This window comes from Strigops habroptila, chromosome 2 (genome assembly GCF_004027225.2).
Source record: "Strigops habroptila isolate Jane chromosome 2, bStrHab1.2.pri, whole genome shotgun sequence".
Classification (NCBI taxonomy): Eukaryota; Metazoa; Chordata; class Aves; order Psittaciformes; family Psittacidae; genus Strigops; species Strigops habroptila.
Genome location: NC_044278.2, coordinates 102457473 through 102479130, shown reverse-complemented (window position 1 = coordinate 102479130; position 21658 = coordinate 102457473). Strand labels below are relative to the sequence as shown.

Below are 21658 nucleotides of genomic sequence, written 5' to 3'. Positions count from 1 at the left end.
AAATTTAGATGCCTACGTAAAGTATGTGAATGTGTGCTAAGTGCTTGATGGTTTAACTGGGCTATTTAATCCCAGTGAGAGGAAAGGTATGAATCCAGAATTTAATATACAGGTCTGCTGCTCTGAGCTAGTTTTGCATCAGATGTCTGATCTGTGGTGTGGGAGCTGGAAAGTCTCACCACCACCTCCACATATGGTAGCTCCATTTCGCAAGAAGGTTCAGTAAGAGTAAATTTACTATTAATTTGTTCTTAATCTTAGGTTCAATTGACATATTATAGCTTCTGAAAGTATCATTGCACTTTAAAAGCTCTTGCTGACAAGTCACATTAATCACTAGCATCTGAGAAAGGCTTAATGTGGGGAAATGAATGAAAATGGCATAAACAGTTCACAAAAAAAGTCCAAAGGGCCGAAAGAAGCCTCAAATCCAGTAAAAGTGGGACTGCATTATACATTCATTGACTCTTGTTCTTTTGGGGGTGTTTTGGTATGAGAAGAAAGAGACAATAGAAGACAATAGCGGTACCTTATCAAAGTTCATTCAAGCAGCTATTTCAAATACTTTTAACGGCTTGTCACTGGGTCTTGCAAGTCTCCGAGAGTCTAAACACTCTGTCACATTTGTGTACTAACCACTTAAAGTGCTGCTAAAGCCTTTTGACCTGGACTGACTCTCCTTTATCTAGGTCAAAATGCAAGGCAAAGCCTTTGTGTTCCACGGCCTTCATTAAATTCATTGATTTGACCTGTATTTTAAAGACCAAAAGTCAAATGGAATGGGAAGTTAAAGTTCCCATACAAAATCTTCCACTGAGCACTTCACTGCCTCCTTGAACTATGTAACATTCAGAAAAGGCCATCTCACGGCCATTTGAAGTGTGGGCTATAGCTGGAGTGGCAGTTTTGTCCAGTTTTTTCAAGACCATTGAAGGGATTCATCACAGCTTTCCCTCTCTTAAATGAGGACAAAAAAGTTGAAGCTTTGAGACAGTCCCACTGATGGTTTTTTTCTTGCTCCACGTCATCCGTTCAACAGGGCATAGCAAAGTTCAGAGGTAGATAAATATTATTTAAATCTCTGTAGCAGATGGACAGGCTGGGATGAGGTTTGCAGCTTTACACTGGACTCTTGGCATGCTCATGGTCAACTGCACTATCAGGGAAAGAGAAGCAATCAGCTTTTACATGTCAAGAAATAACCGTCTTCTGTGTTTGAAGACCAAATTTCAGAACTAGTGTTCACTCTTCCTGGTAACATGGCATGAAACCCAAGGCCTTTAGATAAAAAACAAAGGTTGAAGTCTTAATTTAGTTTTCAACTATGACTCAGACATCAAAAGCTTGAAACCTGGGGGTTTCATTTACCCCTAGTAAAGAGTACAGTCTTGGACCAAGACATGTTTCTGCATGAGGCTGACCCAACTGATGCTGTGAGAAGAAAGAGAGATACTGTTTGTAATGCCAGAGGCAGTCCAGGTTGACGAGGGAGGCAGGTCCTGCCCTGTGGGGATGTAGACAAGAGCAAATGCCAAGGTCTCTGGCTTGCCTTTGGAATACCCCTGTGTGAGGCTGGAGTGGGCTGGTCACCTTGTCTGCCTGGCTGAGTTTCATGGCTTATTTACAACAGGAAGAGTGGAGTGAAAGAAAAATAAATTACAAATATGAAAGTAAGTTTTAGACAAATGATAGGCCACACAGATCTTCAAAAACAACAACCTGCCTTGAGAAGATCTACAAGTTTATAATTTCAATAAAAATGACCATGCACAATCCAAGTATCTTGGCACAGCTTTCCAGAAACTATCATTTTCATGACTGACATTAGGGGTGGGATTCAGCTGCCTAGAGGTGTTAGGTTATAAAATCACAGAATAGTTGGAGTTGGAAAGGACCTTAAGATTATCTAGTTCTAACCCCCCTGCCATGAGCAGGGATGCCTCACTCTAGACCATGTCGCCCAAGGCTCTGTCCAACCTGGCCCTGAACACTGACAGAGATGGAGCATTCACCACTTCTTTGGGCAACCTGTTCCAGTGCCTCACCAATCTCACAGTAAGGAACTTCTTCCTTATATCTAACCTTAACTTCCCCTGTTTTATGTGTTATGTGACTGAAGGCTCATGTCTGGGATCACAAAGAAGCACAGAGGAACAGTGATGACATGCAGGAACTCCCAAAACCTAACTGGAGAAAACCAAGGTAACCTAGTTGAGAAAACCTGCCCTTCCCAGGGCTATCACAGGCAGGGCATGGTTTGGGGGTATCAGCCCAGAATAGAGAGCATCCCTGCTTATGCTATGGACTGAGGGGGTCAGTGCCTACAGGGGGGTGGGTCTCAGTATGGGATGAGGGGTGGAAACATTTTGGGATTGCACAAAACTTATTGCAGGACCTGTAAGGGAAGGACTACAGGTGGGGACAGAGAGGGATGGAGGTTCTTTGGGGAAACAAGTGTGGGAAAACAAAGGGAAAGAGAATAAAAAGGGCTGGTCACTGCAGTCTGTCCCATCTTCTCATTAAACTCCATTTCTAGCTACTTTCCTGGGCATGGGGGCTCTGGGCATGGAGGTCTGAGCACCAGCAGCCAGAGCAGAGCTGTGATGCTCATGGCCCATGTGTTGGCAACTGCAGTGGCCTCTCAGGTAGTCCTGGACACCTGAGTCAGGCATTGGGATGGAGTCTTTTCGCTATCTGAATGTTGTGCCAAATAGTGGATGCAAACCTCCTTGCAGCCATTCCAGTGGCTCACTGACATTCCCACTCCCAGGAGCAGGGGTGGCTCACACATCCAGCTTGCACATCACCCTGCACACAGAAGGACTTACAAGCAGGATGGGCATGGGATGAATGCATTTTAGAAATGTGGGTGATCCTTATTGCTGAAGAAATCAGCTGGAGCCTGAAGTGGGTGGCTCTTGGGGTATACCCCCACAGGATCTGGAGAAGCTGATTTTCTTTTCCGGAGACCTGACCATTCATTTCTCACATCTCACCCACTTGAATCTTTAGAGCTGTTTTCAGGCATGAGCAACTATGAAGAGATGCTAAGGCAGAGCAGAATCCAAAGACACGGTGGTGGGAAGACAGCAGAAGGAATGAGTGGAGAGAAGTGGGCTACTGCCATGTTCAGATTCCTGCTCAGCAAAAGTTCAGATTCCTGCTCAGCCCACCCTTTCTCCTCTTCATTCCCAAACACAGCTATCTGCTCTTGGTCCACTTGGAGCAGCAATGAAGTAGTTAAAATACTTTCTCAGGTGCTTCTAGCAGACTGCATCCAGCTCTGATCTGATGCAGAACCAGAGCAAACCAAGCGCTTTAATCCATGAAATGAATGAACTCAGGATACACAGCAGCTCACACAGGAATCACTAATAGTTTAAATGGTCAAAAGAAAGCTCAGGAACAGGTAAAATTTTCTTCATCTAGCAGTAGGTCTCTAAAAGAGTAGCTCCTACTTCTATTTCTAGGTTCACATTATTATTATTTTACAGATCTAGCTGCCTAAAAGATGTAGAGGAGAAGAACATGGAAAACAACACATGGAAAGCCTTTGGCTTTGGGTAGTGGCAGAATGTCATCTTATAGAAAGGCTGACTGGAAAAAAGTGAAAGAATAGAAGTTTCTTTAGCTTTTGGATGAATTCTGTAGTTCCCAGAAAGGTCAGTCTGACATCTTCCAAGGGCATAGTGTTCATTCAAAAGAAGCAATTGCAAACTTAAGGAAAAACAAACAGGCAAACAACCCAGATCTAAACCAGCCTTTTGAGCCATTATTTTCTATGATTTCAATTTTGTACAAAATTGAGATTCTATAAGCTAGAACAGGACTCCCAACCAAGGCCAGTTTGTTTGACTTTTTTTTGTTTGAAAAATCATCTGTAAATGGATTTTGTCTTATTTATTACTCACCTGTAGCGATTTGCTCAGCAGTTGGGCAGTGTCTGTATTGTCCGCAGACTCCCTGTCTATTGCTCTGTGCATTCCTAAGATGCTTTTTTTTGTATGTTTTTGTGACTGGGACATAATTGGTAACTTAGAGACACTTTTTTCCTAATGTCCAATTGGGCAATTCCTGGAGCTTTGAAGATTTACCAGATGATCCTTTCCTACTGTGACCCTTCATGGAGGAGCATGTTTGCCAGAGGCTCTATGTCCATGAACATCCTAGCAGACCATATTCCCCTCACATCTTTGGAAAGGAATCAGATGAAGAAGGAGTTGAATGCCACCAAAGCAGACTGATTATTTTGTATTTGGGAAAATATTTGCAAAAATCTGTTTGGAGTTGGCTGTAAACATCCCCTCTAAAACAGTGTCTCTGTTAAAGGGGTATTGTTCCCGGCCACCAAAGCAGAACAAAAGTAACTCCAGGACCACATTCAGAGATGTGGAAACCATCTAGTCCACGGCACGCTCCCCTTTCCTGCCAGCCCATGGTGGTCCCTTTGCAGAGAGAGCTTTCTTTGGGCTCTGGGGAGAGCAAGAAGCTGTTGGGACAGAAACTTCAGAAGGTGAGCTTGAGAAACACTCTGCTGGGTCAGAGCAGTGGTCCCCAGCTGCCTGACTCTGTATTGGTAGCAGTAGGAGCTGCTGTGAGGGAGAGTGATGGGTAGTGATGGCACGTTAGTGTGAGGTACCTTCATAGGCTCCTGAGTACCACCTCGTCATGCTGCTGTCCACAGATGTGTCTAATCCCCTTGTGAACCTGTTGATACCGTTCACCTTTGCGGCACTGTCCTGTGTCTGTTTTAAACTCTGCGTCTCAGAGTTTCCAGAGTGCTCTCCAGTGCCTGTGTTGAGGGATTTGTGTTAAGGGATTTCCCAACAACAGTTCCATGTTCCCCTTACTCATCACCTTCATAGTTTCGTGAATATATCCCCTCAGCCTTCCCTCCTCTAAACTGAGTCTTTTTAGTGTCTCCACATAAAGTGGCCACTTCACCCCACAGTCATTTTCATTGCCTTTTTCTATATCTTCTGAATTTACTACATCCTTCTTGAGATGCAGAGACATGAACCGCATTCAATGCTCAATGTACGGGAGAAATACATTCTCTTCATTCTAGTGAAATAGAATAGAAATACACTTTCTTCATTCTAAAAAGAAAATGAGAAAGAATATAAAATTAGTTAAATGTAAACCATATTATGCACTAAATAAAGAGGGTTATGTTATACCATGAATACCACAGTAATCTCACTAGTCCAGTGAGTAGGCTTGGTTCAAACAAGGCTCCCAGTGTGGGACGTTTTGCCCCTGTGAAGCCTGCCAGTGCTCTGGTAGCCACAGCACATATAGGCTGCCTCCCAAGGCAGAGGCTTAAAAATATTCAAGTGAGTAACAACCCCTGAGCTCAGGTCACCCACCTCTGAAATACATGGCATGGATAATCCTTACACACTCCTCAGGTAGGATGTATACCTACAAAGCTTTTTCCATCCATTTAAGATAACAATTTTGATGTATCTATTTATTTTACTACTTGCTGTCTTTACTTGGGAGTTTGAAGTCTACAAGCTGTGAAGATTACAGCTAATTCGAACTATGGCTGTTTGAGGGGCAGAAAGGAAAAAATAAAACATTTAAAGTTCACTTTACTCTGACAAACCACAGTCGGCACTAGAGACATGTTATGCCAATTCAAACACATGGCAGGAAACTTTCCCTGCTTGAAGAATCATAGAATCATAGAATGGTTTGGGTTAGAAGGAATCTTAAAGACTATCTAGTTCTAACCCCCTGCCACAGTCAGGGACACCTTCCACTAGAGTAGGTGCTTAAACTTGCACCCAAAATAGGCAAGGGAGGAAGGGGGGGGAAGAGGACCAGTGAAATGAAGGGTGATGCTATGTGGGGCAACCAGAGAGATGTAAAACCTGGCTCTTTCCTCTCCCATTTTATAGCCTTGAGAAGAAAGACTTTTCCCACAGGAAAAGTATCTTCAAATGCTCCTACCTTTTCCCTCCCAGTGTCCTTGTCGAAGCATCCCACAGCCCTTTAGAAATGCTCATTTTATTTCAGAAGTCACGTGGTGAGTGTCCCACGGTTACTCCTGCTCTGCAGAAAGACCCAGCAAAATGACTCATTTAGGGTGGAGCCATAGCTCAGACTGCTAACCCCCTTCATCAAAACTGCAGCGCTGCAGGTCTGGCTCCTGGCTCCCCAGCCCAGGCCAGCATGATGGGAAGTGCCTCTTGGCCATAGCAGCCACCTCTCTGCTCTGACAGCAGAAAGGTGAGGGCTACCTCTGAAACCATGCAGAGCTTCCCAGTGGACTCAGCATGGCAAACAGCACACGGGACTCTAGTGGCCGTGGCTGCAGCCGCAGGGATAACTGCACCCCCAGTGTCTCTGGGCTCGCGGTAGGCTTGTACCAGTGTTAGCAGAACAGACTTTCAGCTCTTTCTTAGAGCTTTCTCTTTCTCCATGTTTTCACTTCTCTTTCTGGTTCCTCTCCAGAGGTATACGGTTGTATGTCTATGAACAGTGATCAGCTGTGTACAGCTGTGTACAAAAAAGGGCCATCCTTTGCAGTTTACAAACACATGAGGGAGTATCTCTCATTTTCAGTGCAACAGCAAATCAACTGTACTTAAATACCAACATAAGCACCTGAAATGATTTTTGTGGGTTCTGCTGCCACCGTGGGAATTCCTGTTGCTCCCACTCCCCCATGCACATCCTCCCATCCCATCTGCAGCAGCTGGGATGAAGCCCAACAGATACCACAGAAGCACTTTACCTTGCCACCTTAGCATTCACAGGAGGAAGGCGCTCCCTGCACAGCACCCTGTTGGAGCCCCAACAGGTGGGACCCCGTGGCTCTCTGTATTCAGGAGTTCAGGAGAGCTGTATTAATCCTCTGAACGGCCATGTCTGACAGCCTTGTTTGCCAAGCTGCGAGCAGAGAGCGGCACGACGCGTACCAAAACCTAATGATGTACTACCAACATCCACGCCAAAGACAAGGCCATTTAGAGCAGAGAGACAAGCTGAGTTAGCATAAAAGAAGAGGCATCAATCACCATTCCCCCAAGACAATGGCGATAATTTAATGGCTGTTTTTTAAGAAGAACTGACTCTATACAGAGATTGAGGAGAAAGGTCTGGTAGGCTTCACCTGCAGCTGAGAGCTATTTGTTCCCATTGTGCCAACTAGAGCGAGGTTTGAAATGGCAATTTCTGCAGCTGGCATCATATGCATCAAGTTATGCTTGCAACCAAAGGTTTACTTTAAATTGCTAGATTTTCTGGCTCAGGCTGTTATTAGTCAAGCTTGAGTGACTTTATTAATGAATTAACTTTCTGTTGAATTTTAAGCTAAATTACGGAGTTCTGTAGCATGATTTTTCTTCTGTTAAAATCATTTAGCTTTCTGGAATTATTTCCCTTTAGTCTACTAATTGTATGACAATTTTTCTGTTGGGTTCACAAAGATTGAATTCAGACTTAGGACAAGAATTTACAAACCTATTATGTTTAGCTGAGTTGTGTCCACATACCATACCCCCATCTTTGACGCTATTGTGTTTTTTAAAGGGGTGAACAAGTGCAGACATGTGGCGTAAGGTGACTCTACATAATCAAACCAAAACTATCTAGAGAGCCTAGAGAGCTTAAGTCATAAAAGTAGATTCACTCTGAAAGGTTACAAAAAAGCAAAGTATCAGAATAATGCTGGAGAGGTTTTCAAGCGATCTCCTAGTCGATACCATTGCCACAAGACATGATCACCCTTGCCTGTCAGACAGAGGTTTCTCCAAGCTGTTCCTAAAGATTTCCCATGATAGACAACACATACTTCTTTAGCACAGCTCCACTCCTTCACTGTCCATACCATTAGCAAGTATTTCTAGTGCCTTACTGGAACCTTCTCACTGCACCTAAATACGTTATTTCTTGTCCTATTTGGGCATGAAAAGCATTTTGCTCCTTCTTTGCAGCAGCTCTTGGCATATTTGAAAAACATTATCAGGAACTCCCTGGCACACATTAGAGCAACCCCTATTCTTTCATGGTATGTTACACTTCTGGGCTTACTGTCATACTCCTTTGTTCTCCTCTGGACTCCCTGTTTTTCCTGTACCTTCCCAGACATTCAGGTCCCAGGCTGAGCCCCAGCACAGCATGGACCAGAGCTGAGCAGGGAGGCAGTTAGCCACGGTCCAGTTCAGACTGTAGGTTTCCTTGCCAGATATTTGAATAAACATTTCCTGTTTTGCCTGAGACCTTCTCAAGATTTCAGCATAAGCAACAAATTTTGGCTTTTGTAGTCTTCAAGGAAAATGTGGTGAGGACATGAAAATGCTTTGAAACAGACTATCTGAGAAACCAGCAGCACCCAAGGGCCTGCAGTGAGAGCCAACTGGACTCACCATTCCCAGAACTGCATCTAGTTTATCTGACAGCTCTTAGTTTTATTCCTAACTGTTCTTCTGAGGGCTACACTTCATACTTTGAAATGAGTCTTTCTATTTCCTCTAGCAGTTACAGCTTATGCTCTGGTAATCCTTGTTAGCGATAGCTGCTGAAATGCATGCCAAGAAGGTAGTAAGCCTTTTTAACCACACTGAATGATTTCTAAAGAAATTGCTGGTTTTCACATGTGGGGTTTTTTGGGTTTGGTGGTTTTTTTTTTCCAGATTTTAACTTCCGTGTTTACTTTGCTCATCCAAACTCCTCCAGCATGAGCTTCATGAGCATGATGGGCCAGAGAGCCAGCTCTGTCCATCATCTGCCCTGATGTGGCTGTAAACATCTTTCAGGGCTTATGAGTGGGACTCATGAGGCCCAGCCTGCTGCTGCCCTCATATATGCTGATTTGAATTCAGACCATTTACAGACCACAGCTACCCCAGACAGACAGTGGCAACAAGGAGATTTCGTGCAACACTGAAAGATAAAATGGACAACTTTGTGGTGAGCATGTCACCCACACTGCAGATGGCACAGCACTGGGTCAGCAGTGGTACAGCTGCAATCAAAAAGCTCCAAGTTTGCCTCAAATTTGTATCTTCTGCCTTGTTGGTATGAAGAGGAGGCAATTTTGGTTTTATATGTGGATTTCAGGCACTAGTCGAAATGTAGCTTAAGCACTGCCTTAACACCAGGGCCTGTCACATTCAGTTCTAGCACTGAGCCTCTATTCAGTTACAAAGTTGGATTGTATCTGCGCTGAGAAGACTCCAGAGGAAACAGAAACACCCATATCTGCAAGTAAGTTTGCACAAGTGATGCTGAATGTCCATCTCTAAGTTCTTAACTCATTTTCATTGCTGAGTCGGCTGCTATTTCCAAGGCAGCAACCTGCAATGAAGCCATTGCTTCCCCCCCTGGAAAGAGCTGTTTTAAACTTCCACAGGGGCTTCTCATGTGCTTTAAGGTTTCATGTAGTTACTGCAACAGGTGAATGCTTCAACTTTCTGTATTTTCTATCAAGTCGTCTCACCTTCAGGCTCCGAAGTAGATAGAAGGATGCATGCAAAGGGAGAACCATGCATGTATGGTTTCTTAACCAGCTTGTTCATTCAAGAAAACCAAGACCACTCCTTCATAGTGTGCTCAATCCCCATGACACAGGTATTGTCCACAGTCAGCATCTTTCCTTCCTGCAGTGGAGGGCAAGCAGGGGTATTGGAAACTACATTGGAACTGCTGATCTCTTACTGTCTTTCAGAGATGATAATTCAAGGACTTGCAGTGCCAAAAGCTCTTTCAGACACCTTCGGTGTGGACAGTGGCTATGCACGCTGCCTTATGGTTCTCAGGCACAATTTTAAGGTGTTACATCTTGAGTATTTGGTCTTCTGAACCACAGAAATCTTGGGTCCGTTATAAATGTTTCTCCTAAATATTGCTCTGGGCTACTAAAGAGGCCACTACCAGATCAAAAAAATTGGATTATTGTCTTCCTATCTTTCTTCCATTCTTTCTTAGCTACTGAACTTCTAACAGTGACATTAGGAGAAGTCTGGGACTTCTGACGGTGCTGGAAATATAAATTATCCCAGTTTGCTTTGCATAGAGAACTGTGGACAAGTTCTTTATGTAAGGTTTTTAACATCAAAGCTCAAGTGTGACTGTCATAACCATCAGAAGGAACAATCCTTGAGATAACTCATGGCTGAGTTCTTACAAGACAAAGACCAGGCCTCTGTCTAGCTTGTAGCAGGATCCGGGTGGTATGTTTGGGTCAGCTTGGTGGTGTACTCACACAGCTGCTTAGCAGCTGAGCTGCCACAAGTTGAAACAACTACAAGTCCTCAGAGCACCACAAGGAGCTGAAAAACCCCAGATCTTTCCGTTTATGCACGAGCTGTCAGAGTGCCCACACTGTTGTGTGGCTTTGTGGCTACCTCAGGCTCTTTTTATCACATTTCCCCAAAGACAGAATTCCTGTCATGAAAACAAAAGCCTGTGTGAGCCCATTTATCCAAGGGAGTCAATCCAGATTTCCACGCACTTTTATACATGTGGAAATTGGAAGCAATTCCGTTGAAGTTGCTGGGTTTAATTCCCCAAGACTTGCACTGGGAGGACTTGTTTGCATGTGTTCAATAGCTATCCAGACCAGAGGAGTTATCACACTGCTGTTTGAGGCAACAGAACTATCTAGGAAGACAGCTGATTGATATAAGGAGATGAAGCTTCACCCTGACTAGGGTGATGCTGGTAGAAATGAAAGGCCTGTCGGTTCCACGCTTTCAGGGCAGGGTGGAGGTAAAGAGCAGCACTTTGGCGGCTGCAACTGGCAGATAAGGGATCCCTGACCATTTACTCCAGCTCCATGCACTTGTGGGGTGCCATGGTAATTTATGGCTGAAAGTTTGACATTATGAAAGACTTTATATAATGTGATTACAGTTATGTTTTCTATCTTCCAATTAAGTAGATATGCCATCAGCTGGCCCACCATAAGTCTACTGCACTTGATTTGAAATGTTGTAATCTCTAAGATTACAATGCAAAAATAGGTGGAATCTGAAGAGCCTGTATTTTTATTAGAGTTTTAGCTGAGCTTTCAAAGCAAAATAGGTGAAACCATGAGCAGATGGGGTGGAATTACACATCACTTCTGCAAATATCTAAGCTTTGGCCAAACGAATATAAGTGTGATACCAATATTGTTCATTTGAGCAAACACATGGAAATATTTAGCTGGGACAAATGCAGAACAAATCATTTTAGCTTTTTCTAAGGAAGTTTATCAGATTTGGCAATCAATCATCTAAGCTGACCAAGGATACAGTGTCTTTGCAATAAATGTTCATGCTTGTCGTCATTAACATCATTTAGATTTTAGACTTTTTCTAATTAAGAAAGGTTCCCACCAGCAACAGCAAAAATCCCTACCACCTCTTTCATTATCTCAGCTTTTCTTCCCTTTAATTACTATTGAGCTCCTGGCTGATTAAATTAGGGTTTTTAGGTCTTTTCTGAAATCTTAGGGAAATTATCTAAAAATCATGAAATCAATTCCCTTACGCTGTTTTAATCTTTTATGTTTTGGGCTCCAAGAGGGACGGGCGGACAAGTGCAGCCCCTCGGAAAAGTGTGCAGCACTAGACTGCTTGCCAGCCTTCTATTGCCTTTGTGGACCATCTGGGTCAATTTCCTTCCAACTAAATGAAATGCAAATAAAAATTCCAGCAGTTTTTCAGCTGCAGGCTGCCCAGCTGATTAGCATGACAGAGGCCGGGAGATGAGGCCTGACCCTGTGCACTTCCCCTCATCTCATTAAGTTGTAACTCTACCGTGGCTGCATTCATGGTGTTTATTGACGCTGAAAGGCGTCTTTATCCAAAACTAGCTAAATTCACATTCAGAGTTTTTCCATGAAGGCTTGCCTGCTACAGCATCCACATGAAAGTGAACCTATTGTAGCTCGGTGATGTGTCCTGCTGATTCCTTAACAATTTGAGCTTTCTCCCAAAATGTTAGATTCACAAGTTGAAGTTCCATTAAAAAAATAAAAACCTGAAACCCAAACATTTTAACAACTTTGTCACTTAAAATGTTAAGAGTATAAACAAGTTTCCTTCTGATAACGGCAGTGTGTATATTAATCTTACGCATGAGGAGACAATCCAGCCAAAGTACAGTAGTGAGCAAGCGCCTGTATCATGTAGGACTGCAGACAATGAGGTATTATACTTATCCTCACATCCATCAGCAAGAAGAAGGATATAAGATTCAAGAAGGCAACATCTTCAGCAATTTATAGTGCGCTGAGAGTCACAGCTCGACAACAGGGAGAAATAGACCTTCCAGCTGCCGAGTATTTCATGTCCTGTCACAACTCTACATTAAAGAAAGGAAAATATTGTGGAACCAAAGTCTGGTGGAAATGAGCATCGTAAGGATGGTCCTTTCACCTTTCTCTTGAGTATCCTAACTAGCATCCTAGCTGAATGGCAGCAGTGGCACAGCTAAGACACTGCTGCTGAAGCTCTAGGGTAGACAGGTCTGCTGGGCAGTGCATTTTCTCTGCTGTAATGTTTGAGGGCCAGGTATGAACTAAGGTGGATGGACTGTTTCCAAGAGGCATGGAAAGGAACAGCAACTCCTACAGGTTTCTGAAAGAAATAGCCAAATGCTCATGCTGTCCCTACTGTTTGGGTCTACAGGGCATGGACAGTAACTGCTCTCTTATAGGGCTCCCAGAATGTGACGAAGAGTCAGTGAAGGTCTGACCCTGACACCTATGCATTTGATTGGAGTCAAAGCCTCAGTGTTAAATATTTCTGCTCATGGTAGCTAGACTGGAAAAGGAGGACAGAGGAACTTTCACTGGGCCATTGACAAGTTTCTCACGAGATATTTTATTACTTTATTGGGAAGGAAAGGATGTGCTTTTTTGTTACAGAAAACAGCGTTTTTTTGCTTCCACTGTGCCAAGGCAGATACAGGTGAGCAAATGTAGGGGGTTCAGTCACAGATCAACTCTTTGGATGAGGTCGCAAGAAGAGGTTACAGGGCTGTGAGCATCTCATCAAAGCGATATATACCTGTGCAGGGCTAAAATGTGAAGTCAGTGCATAAGACAGGCTGGCATCATAGGCTGTGAGATAAAAAAGGAAAAATACTACATCATCTCCATTCACAGGTCACATGGAGCAAAGAATATTGCAGGCAATCTCTGTTTGGTTATCCCACGAATAAGAAATTCAATAGTAATTTGCCCATGGCTCCTCCCTAGACTTTCCATCTCACTAGCTAATGAGTTCATTTTGCTTCATACAGACAGACTTGGACAAATGTTATCTTGATCAGAGAAGCGATACACAATGCTTGTCTGGAAAATTAGGGGGTTTTAATGTTCATAGTACATTAATGTCTTCCTACTGAGCCACAAGGGGTTATGAACATTAAAATCATGGTTTGGATCTTTTCTCATAATCCTATGGAAGTCAGAAATGTTCTGTTAGCTTCCATAGAGCTTTGATTCTGTTCTTTGCTAGTTTGGCTTTGTTAATTATTGCCACAAATCCACATGTTGTGGTAGACACCGGCTGAACAAACGTCTCAACGCTTGGCTTTCCTGTTGCTCCAGGTGAGTGTTTGCAGGATAGATGAAAACCCCTCAAATGTACCGTCACTCCCAGATGTGCTGTTCAAACAGGTTCTTTGTTTAAGGGCATGTAAATAAGGGTTTGACTATAAAGGCTTCTACTTTTAAGTCAAGAAGGCAAATATGTGGTAGAGCAGTGGAAGCACGATGTGTTTTGACCACTCATGTTTCAGCTTTGCAGGCTTTGGAGACATCTCCTTTCTGTGTGTTAGCTTAGCCTCCTCATTGACAAAACAGCTTGCCTGAAATCAGTTTACACTGATTTAAACAGATTTAGTGAATCTGGTAGAAAACGCATGTTACTGGTTAACATTTCATATTGAACTATATCCAAACACAAAACCAGCACTTTGAATGTCTCGCTGAATGCGCATTTGTATTTTAAAAAGTGTGATTTAGGAAAGATTTTGCTTCGGTAATTCAGTACATTTTAATTTTACAATTCATTTGACTTCAGTAAAGTGAAAGCATTATAATAATTTGTCAGGTAATTGTAAAATATATGTGCTACAATAGCACCAGTACTGGAATAAAAACATCAAACCATTATATTTTGACTTTATCAAAATGGAATATTTTACAATATTATTAGTATGGAATAATGTAGTCAGGACAAACCAAAGCAACTTCTTCTAATTGTAAATTTTCTAGTTATCTACTATCTTCCTTGGACACATTTTGATTTTGACAAAGCAGTCTTTATGACAGAAAATGGTTACTAGGAGTTTTCATCCAGGTTCAGTTTTCACTGTTACTCATTCAACAGAATATGGAAATTTGGGGGTTGTTTCACTTGGGAAGGTGAAAGCAGTAATAGTTGTGCTTTTTAATTTTATGTGTCAGTTTATTTCTTTATGAAACAAGAGCTGAATATTTTTTAGAGCACAGCAGGAAAAACAAAGTGAAGAGTAAAGATAGAAAAGTGGAGAAAAAAACCAGACTTCATTCAGAGGCTGAGTGATGGTTAGAGCTGGACTTGTCATATAGATGAAAAGCAGAAGAATCTACAACCACAGGCCTGGGGTCCAAGGTAACAGGAAGGAGGGACCACATGAAAAGGAGCAGAGAGGACAAAGATAAGGACACAAGGTTGGAGGAAGAGCCCTGTGCAGTGAGTCTGAGAGGGGACAGGACATCCTCATCTGGGTTACTTTCTTCCAGATCAGCATAGCAAATGGAACAGGCTGATCTGACAGCAGCAGCAAATGAAACAGTGAACTTCATCATTTGCCAGGTTTGGCAGACTTGATGAATGTGTCATGGTGCCTATTTCTTCTTAGTCTCAGTTCCTACAGTTCTGAGTTACACAGTGTTTTCATCTTGGGCTAAGAAACAACAGTAACATGTTGTGTGGTGTCCAGATTGCAGAGTTGGAAAAGGTGGCCACTATTGTATAAAACACAGCAGAAACAAAAAAGACAAACCCAGATTTATTATTACAGACATAATTTCTGGGAGCTGTACGTATTGTTCACAGAAGCCTGGAGCTCTCTGTGTTACTTGTCATAGAGATGAGATGCAGCAGTGATCTCTACCTCATTCTGAACCTTAAGAGCATCCTGAACCAGCAAAGACAGTCTTGTCGGGGAACCTGAACTAACTCCCCAGAACACAAAAAAGGGAGTTTGCAGGTGCATGCTTCACTGCAGTGGTGCTGATCAGAAGGAAACATGCCACAGGAGACCTTAGTGCCTCTCAAAATATAAGGGAAAAAGAAAGGAAAACTACAAAGCCAGTCTGAATATTTTGGGGAAAAAATGTCCAGCTTGATGGCAGACACTGCAGGGTTACACAGAGAGGTACACTGCAAGGTTACAGTAGAGGCAGGTCAAGAAACCCACAGCAGGACAGATGCGGAACGGGATGCACGCAATGACCAACAGCCATAGCTCTGAGGTCTCATGGCCTTGCAAAGCTGCTGCTATAAATGCCCTTTTGGCATTCCTTACATCTTGGTCTTGAATCAAGCAGGCTAATGTCCTTGTGTGTGGGGACTGTTTTTCTATCCTGTTGTGTTTTTGAGGTCCAGCTCAATGCAAACATGTTTGTTCGCATCAGACCAAACATACCCTTCCTGGGACAGGATCCAGGTTTCTTATTCCTCTGCATTCAGCTTCAGCAGCCGTAGGGTAATGTTTGCAACGAATTGCAATTTAGCAATTCATGGTCTGAAATATGCTTCTTTTTCCCCTGGTTTGCACAGAGAGAGCTCTGCGGTACATACATGAGAGCCCAGGGTACTAAGGCATGCTCAGAGTTCATGGTGGCTTTACACTTCAATGTGTGCCTTTTGCACAATGAAGGAGCAGGAATTCCCTTCTATGGTAGGATATAAGGCTCTTCTGCTCTTGTCTGTTTCTGACCATCCTCCTCATCCCACTTCTCCTTACCATCCCAATTCATATTTTGGCCATTTTTCCCCCATTTTGCCTCTTTTCAAGCCTCTTGTCAGTCATTGTCCCAGGCTAGTGACAATGTCTCCATCACAGGCTCCTCTCCAGCCTTTCTGGCTAAGTCCTGGACTCTCTGATCCAGACTCTGTAGCCGTTCAGGCTGTCCCATGTACCAGCTCATTGCCCTCACATCTCCACCGTACATTCAGTTCCGCCTCCACACCATTGCTGGCTCAGTGTACTCCTCCCAGCCATCCACTCCTGCCCAGCTCTTGCCCAATCCATTCTCTACCTGGTCCTCCTTGGATGCAGCAGTGAGTTCACAGACATGAATGAGCCTCTTTGAACTTGTATCCCAGGGTGGTCCTATTTGGCCCTGAGACAGAGTTAAGTTCAGCAAGTAAGAGTTGTTCAACCCTGCAAAGTTTACTGAGCATGTCCAAAATGTGTTCCTTAAAAGCCTGGGGCAAAATGAGGTGATAGCTAATAGAAAGAGCAAAGACGTAATAACACTGCTTCTTTTCCTTCCTCCGAGTCCTTTCTCCAAAGAACATGGTACAGCTTCACAGTGAATAAAAATATTGCATCAAACATGGGCAGAAAAATGTATTTTTCTCAGAAATGTCCAACTTGCTGTTATTTAACCATGTGTAGTCACATATGTCACACATGTTTGGGTAGTTCGACAATTATTGTAATATGTTCCTCATTAGACTGTGGTACTTTTGCATCTAGATGAACATCAGATTAGTTGTATTGAACATTGGCATGGGCAATAGCATGCGTGGCAATAGCAAAGGGCTGCTACTTTGGTTTCACCTCAGTCCGCTTCAGCACCTCTTTCCCTCCTGCCTCCCACTGCCCACATCACCTCCCAGTCCCAGCTCTGGGCCTGGCTGCTTTTGCAGAGCTGCAGGTCACAGAGACAGGTCCCCCAGTGACTAGAGATGTACCCGCTGGCCACTGTCCTCTCACCCAGGCTTGAGGGCCCATATCTTCAACATGGAAAATCCCCTCAAAGGACTGATGCAAACATGAACACTCAGTTTACCTCTGAATTTTTTTCCCACCTGTTTGGCATCAGTCTCTTTTCAAAGTCCAGGAGCAAGGTCCCAGATGTCTCACCTTACCTGCCTGCCTGAGTCCAAGACTCAAAATACCTGAGAGGCTTTCTCTCCCATGTTTCTCAGTGTTCTTTGCCCATAGCCTCTCTATGGTCATCCATGGAGCAGAGGCACAAGCTGCCTTTACCCATCAAATGGCTGTTCCTGCTCTCCCAACAGAAGTGCCAGCAAAGGTGTCCTTTCAGACCTTCCCAAGGCCTTATCACAGACAGCTGATATTTCCCCTCCAGTCTCCATGAGTTTTGTCCATCAAAGCAGCAGCTAGCGTTGTTGTATGATGTGTTGTAAACCTACCATGCTGCCCTGAGTGTCCTTAGTGTGGCTGCCTCATTTATCACTGCTCAGCCTTCACACTGGGACATCATCCATCACTGCCTCCTTAGAGCTAGGAGTCAGAACCCGGTCCGTATTGCTGCCATAGCCCAGAGCCGTGTGAACACTCATCAGCAGGTCCCTTTGCCCCCAGGCATTTTTTTTTTTTTTCCAGGAAATGTGACTTCTTCTTATATTGAGTTCCCAACCAAGACTCCGGAATAGAAAACCGAACTTCAAAATTCAATTGACTGTGTCTAATGGAGGGGATTTTAATGTGCAGCCTTTGACCCTTATCTATTATTGATGGAAATAAAGACCTTTTTTGTTCCATATTTGAAGTTAATGGCAAAAGAAAAATTTGGATGTTTTAATTTCTTGATTCTAATAGTGACCTTCATGTCTATTGTGAAACCATGAATGATCACTGCTTGAGAAAGGCATTTTTATGAGCAATCTAGAGAGCAGACAAAACCAGCTTCGAGACAGTTTCATATGCAGAAAAAAAGCTCAAGAATATGTTTGTGTCGAGTTTTTTCTTGTGCTATAGAAAGACAACTCTTCTTTTTATTAATTGTAATAATTAATTACATTGCACTTGTGTCCTTAGCTCTCACAAAGCTGTTCATTCTATTCTAATGATAAAATTAATAGGCAAAGCCTTTAAAATGTCAGCCAATGTAAACCCTGTAAATTCAGGGCCTTCTCTTACTCCTAGTGTCATCAGAGGCAAAAACACTATTTATTTTACCAAGTCTGTATAGTAAGGTAGATTGAATTGTATTGGACTTAACATGGAAATGGAACTTCAGTTGTTTATGCGCTTTCCTACTTCCAGGTCACTGCTTTCTCACGGATGGGGAGGTAGCAAACGTGACTGAGGCATCTCATAATTCTTTCTCTGGGATTTATTTAGCTTCCTGTGGTGGAAGAAATGCTAGATTGTGCACAGTTTGCAGGGCAATTGTCCTCTAGGAGAACCATGGCACATAGCGGTGAGCATGTTCTCTGCTTCACACTCTTCTTTTGGAGGTCAATCTTCAGAAAAGTGACCTTCCAGGAAATAACCACAAATGTGCAGGTAGAAGGGGAAAGGCCATGCACTGGCTGTGTCTTCCTCTGCTCCAGGAATGATATGCGCGTTGTGCAAGTCACACTCATGGTTGTCACTGATTTCCCAGCAGAGAAACATGAATTTAGAGCCTCAGATCCCTGTTCAGCAAAGTCAAATCCTGGACACTTATTAGGAGTTGAAAGAACAGTATTTAGGTTTTAGATGCATTGTTCTTCCATTGTAGCTCAGCTTTCTGTCCACTCAATAACTTGGAAAGGAGTCACAGACTGAGCATGCTGAATTTGGATGGCTTGGCTACAGAGAAGATGTGCTTGTCCCCATGGTTGAGTGCCCTTCTTCTGCGGCTGTGCCCACTCCAGCAGTAATGCAGAGTACTAGGGGCAGGTGTGTAGCCTGAAGCCTCTGGTGCTGCAACCCCTTCTTCTACGTTCATTTTCAGACAAAGGGCTATCTTCTGAATGAGCTTTGGAGTGGTCCCCTGGATCAAACATCTCCACTGCGCCTCTGCTTTCTTGCTTCTCGAGGAGTCAGTAACTGGTTCAGATCCTCGGGTCCACATCTGCAGGTTGTAGCCCACTTGATGTGCTTCTTGGGCAGAGCTTCCTGTTTTGCTGTTCTCTAAAAGGCACCTGGCTCACACACAACTGTTCTGTCGACCAAGCCCAAGCGTGGTACGAGGAGATGGTCAAGTGTTCACTGCAAAATAACGCCATTGCTCTATACAAAAACACTAGTGTAAACACATCCTAAGCAAGATGGATCACCTGACATGAGCTCCTACCTTGGATTTAGTCACACAAGACTTCCCCTTGTCTGGAGACCCCTAAAGTGCTCAGCAGCTGCTGCTGTTGCTGTTGGCACTTTCAGGACATGGGGAGGATGGCTGGGCTGGGCTCCGCTCCAGGGACCCCCTCATGTCAGAATGCAAAATCAAGCTTTGTGAAGATACACCATGGAGGGGAAGGAGGAGAGACTCCTAAACCTTATTGCTCATGCTGGCGTGGAGAACAGCACAAAACAAATCCATTAAAGCGTGCACAACAACAAAACACTGGAAAGCATTGCAAGGTGATAGATATCTAAAAGCCACTGGAAGCAATGGCAGTTCTTCCACTGACTTCAAAGCACATTTGACCGGGAACCTGAAGATGTGGTTAAATTTAAGAAATAAAATTGAATTTGAAACAAGGAGGTACAGATGTGATAGGTTTTCCCCTTGTAAAGACCCACAGTCCCTCAGCACTGATCCTGTTTGGAGGCTGAGAGGTGTACAAATGGCAGGAGCCATTCACCATGCCCTGCTGCCCAGAAGCTGATGTGAAGAAATAGAAAGGAACGGTCACAGAGCAGGTACAATAAGATGGTCTGAGAAATGAGAAACAAATGGGATATGCATTGTGAACAACAACAATTTTATGAAAATCTTTTATTTTTTCCAAATGCACTGTATTTTTCAAAATGTCATATGAATGGGTTATATTTTTGTTTAAAATTTCAAGTGTTTGGGTGTTCACTGTGTCCTTTGTTGGTTTTTAATTCTAATGAAAGATGTGCCACTCTGTCCTGAACTATTCTATGAGACTTTGCTGGGGACATTTTTTCATGACTAAAGAAGAATTCCTCGTGATTGTTACCACATTTTTACTCTAAAATTTTCAATAGTAAATATAGTATTTGTTGAAACTGTAAGGAACGTGGTAATTTAAATTCAATTAAATTTAATTAATTTGATTTAACTTATTTAATTGTATTTTCATTTGCCACTAAACTCTTCAGAGCATTGTTTTTTTTCTGCAAGAAAGCATAACCCATAAATTCCAATGGGAGAAAACTGACGGTTGCTTTTCTCTCACTGTCCAATTTACCAAAGTGCCAGTTTTCATCTGAAAGTGATGATGGGCACATGGAGAATATTGGTGAGCAATGGCCAGCTTGAAAAAGGGAGGTTTGTGCTGGTCGGCATTTTTTTGTGGAGGGATATTGTAAAGCTATAATGAAAGAGAAACTTTAAGACATGAAAGCTCTGGAAAAAACAACTTTTGGCAGTTGTGAAGCTGGCTAACGCTGCCAACCTGAAGCAATGAAAAATCATGAGGAAAGCCTCAGAAATATATGGTGTTTGGCTTTCATTATTATTACATTTTGAATAATAATATTCATTATTTAATTTTCATTATTAGTACTCATCTACTGATTTTGCTAGACCTTATCTTGATGAGTTAAGACCTGGACCTTTACAGGTTCACCTACTGTTGCTGTGAAGACTATTGGTGGAATTTCAAGCTCTCTTTACTTAGAGTACCAAGACAGCCACCACCTAGAACCTTGGCTCATCATGCAGGTGGTTCAGCAAGGAGATGTTCTGCTCAAGCAGGCGGGTATGCACACCTTTGGGTATGACATTGCTGTATTGGGTTTGTGTGGCAAGGTTTTGGTAGCAGAGGGCTACAGGGGTGGCTTCTGTAAGAAGCTGCTAGAAGTTTCCACCATGTCCGATAGAGCCAATGCCAGCTGACTCCAAGATGGACCTGCTGCTGGCCAAGGCTAAGGCAATCAAGTGGTGGTGGTAGGGCCTCTGGGATAACGTATTCAAGAAGGGGAAAAAGTTACTGCATGAGAACAATTGCAGTTGGAGAGAGGAGTGAGAGTATGTGAGAGAAACAACACTGGAACAGAGATTCCCCTGCAGCACGTGGTGCAGACCATGGTGAGGCAGGCTGTTCCTCTGCAACCATGGAGGTCACAGTGGAGCAGATATTCACCTGCAGCCCAGGGATGGCCCCATGCCAAAGCAGGGGGATGCCCAAAGAATACTGTAAACCCACAGGGGACCCATGCTGGATCAGTCTGTTCCTGAAGGACTGCAGCCCATGGAAGGGACCCACACTGGAGCAGTTCATGAAAAACTGCAGCCCATGGGAAAGACTCACATTGAAGAAGTTCAGGGAGGACTGAGTTCTGTGGGAGGGACCCCATGCTGGAACAAGGGAAGAGTGTGAGGATTCCTTCCCTGAGGAGGAAGGAGTGGCAGAGACAATGCATGATGAACTGACTGCAACTCTCATTCCCTGACCCCTGTGCTTCTGGGTGGGAGGAGGAAATGAAAATTCCCCAGGAAGAACGGAGTGGTGGCAAGTTTGGGTTTTATTTTTCTCATTTTCCTACTCTGATTTGACCGATA

At 43.4% G+C, this 21658-nt stretch overlaps 1 long non-coding RNA gene across 1 annotated transcript; it reads right to left on the bottom strand.

Annotated features, from left to right (window-relative positions):
- Positions 1–110: 110 nt before the first annotated feature.
- Positions 111–21372, bottom strand: LOC115604505. Its single transcript, XR_003990286.1, has 3 exons — positions 21292–21372; positions 6301–6306; positions 111–122 (listed from the first exon to the last, which is right to left on the bottom strand). It is a non-coding gene; the product is annotated as an uncharacterized LOC115604505 (long non-coding RNA).
- Positions 21373–21658: the final 286 nt, after the last annotated feature.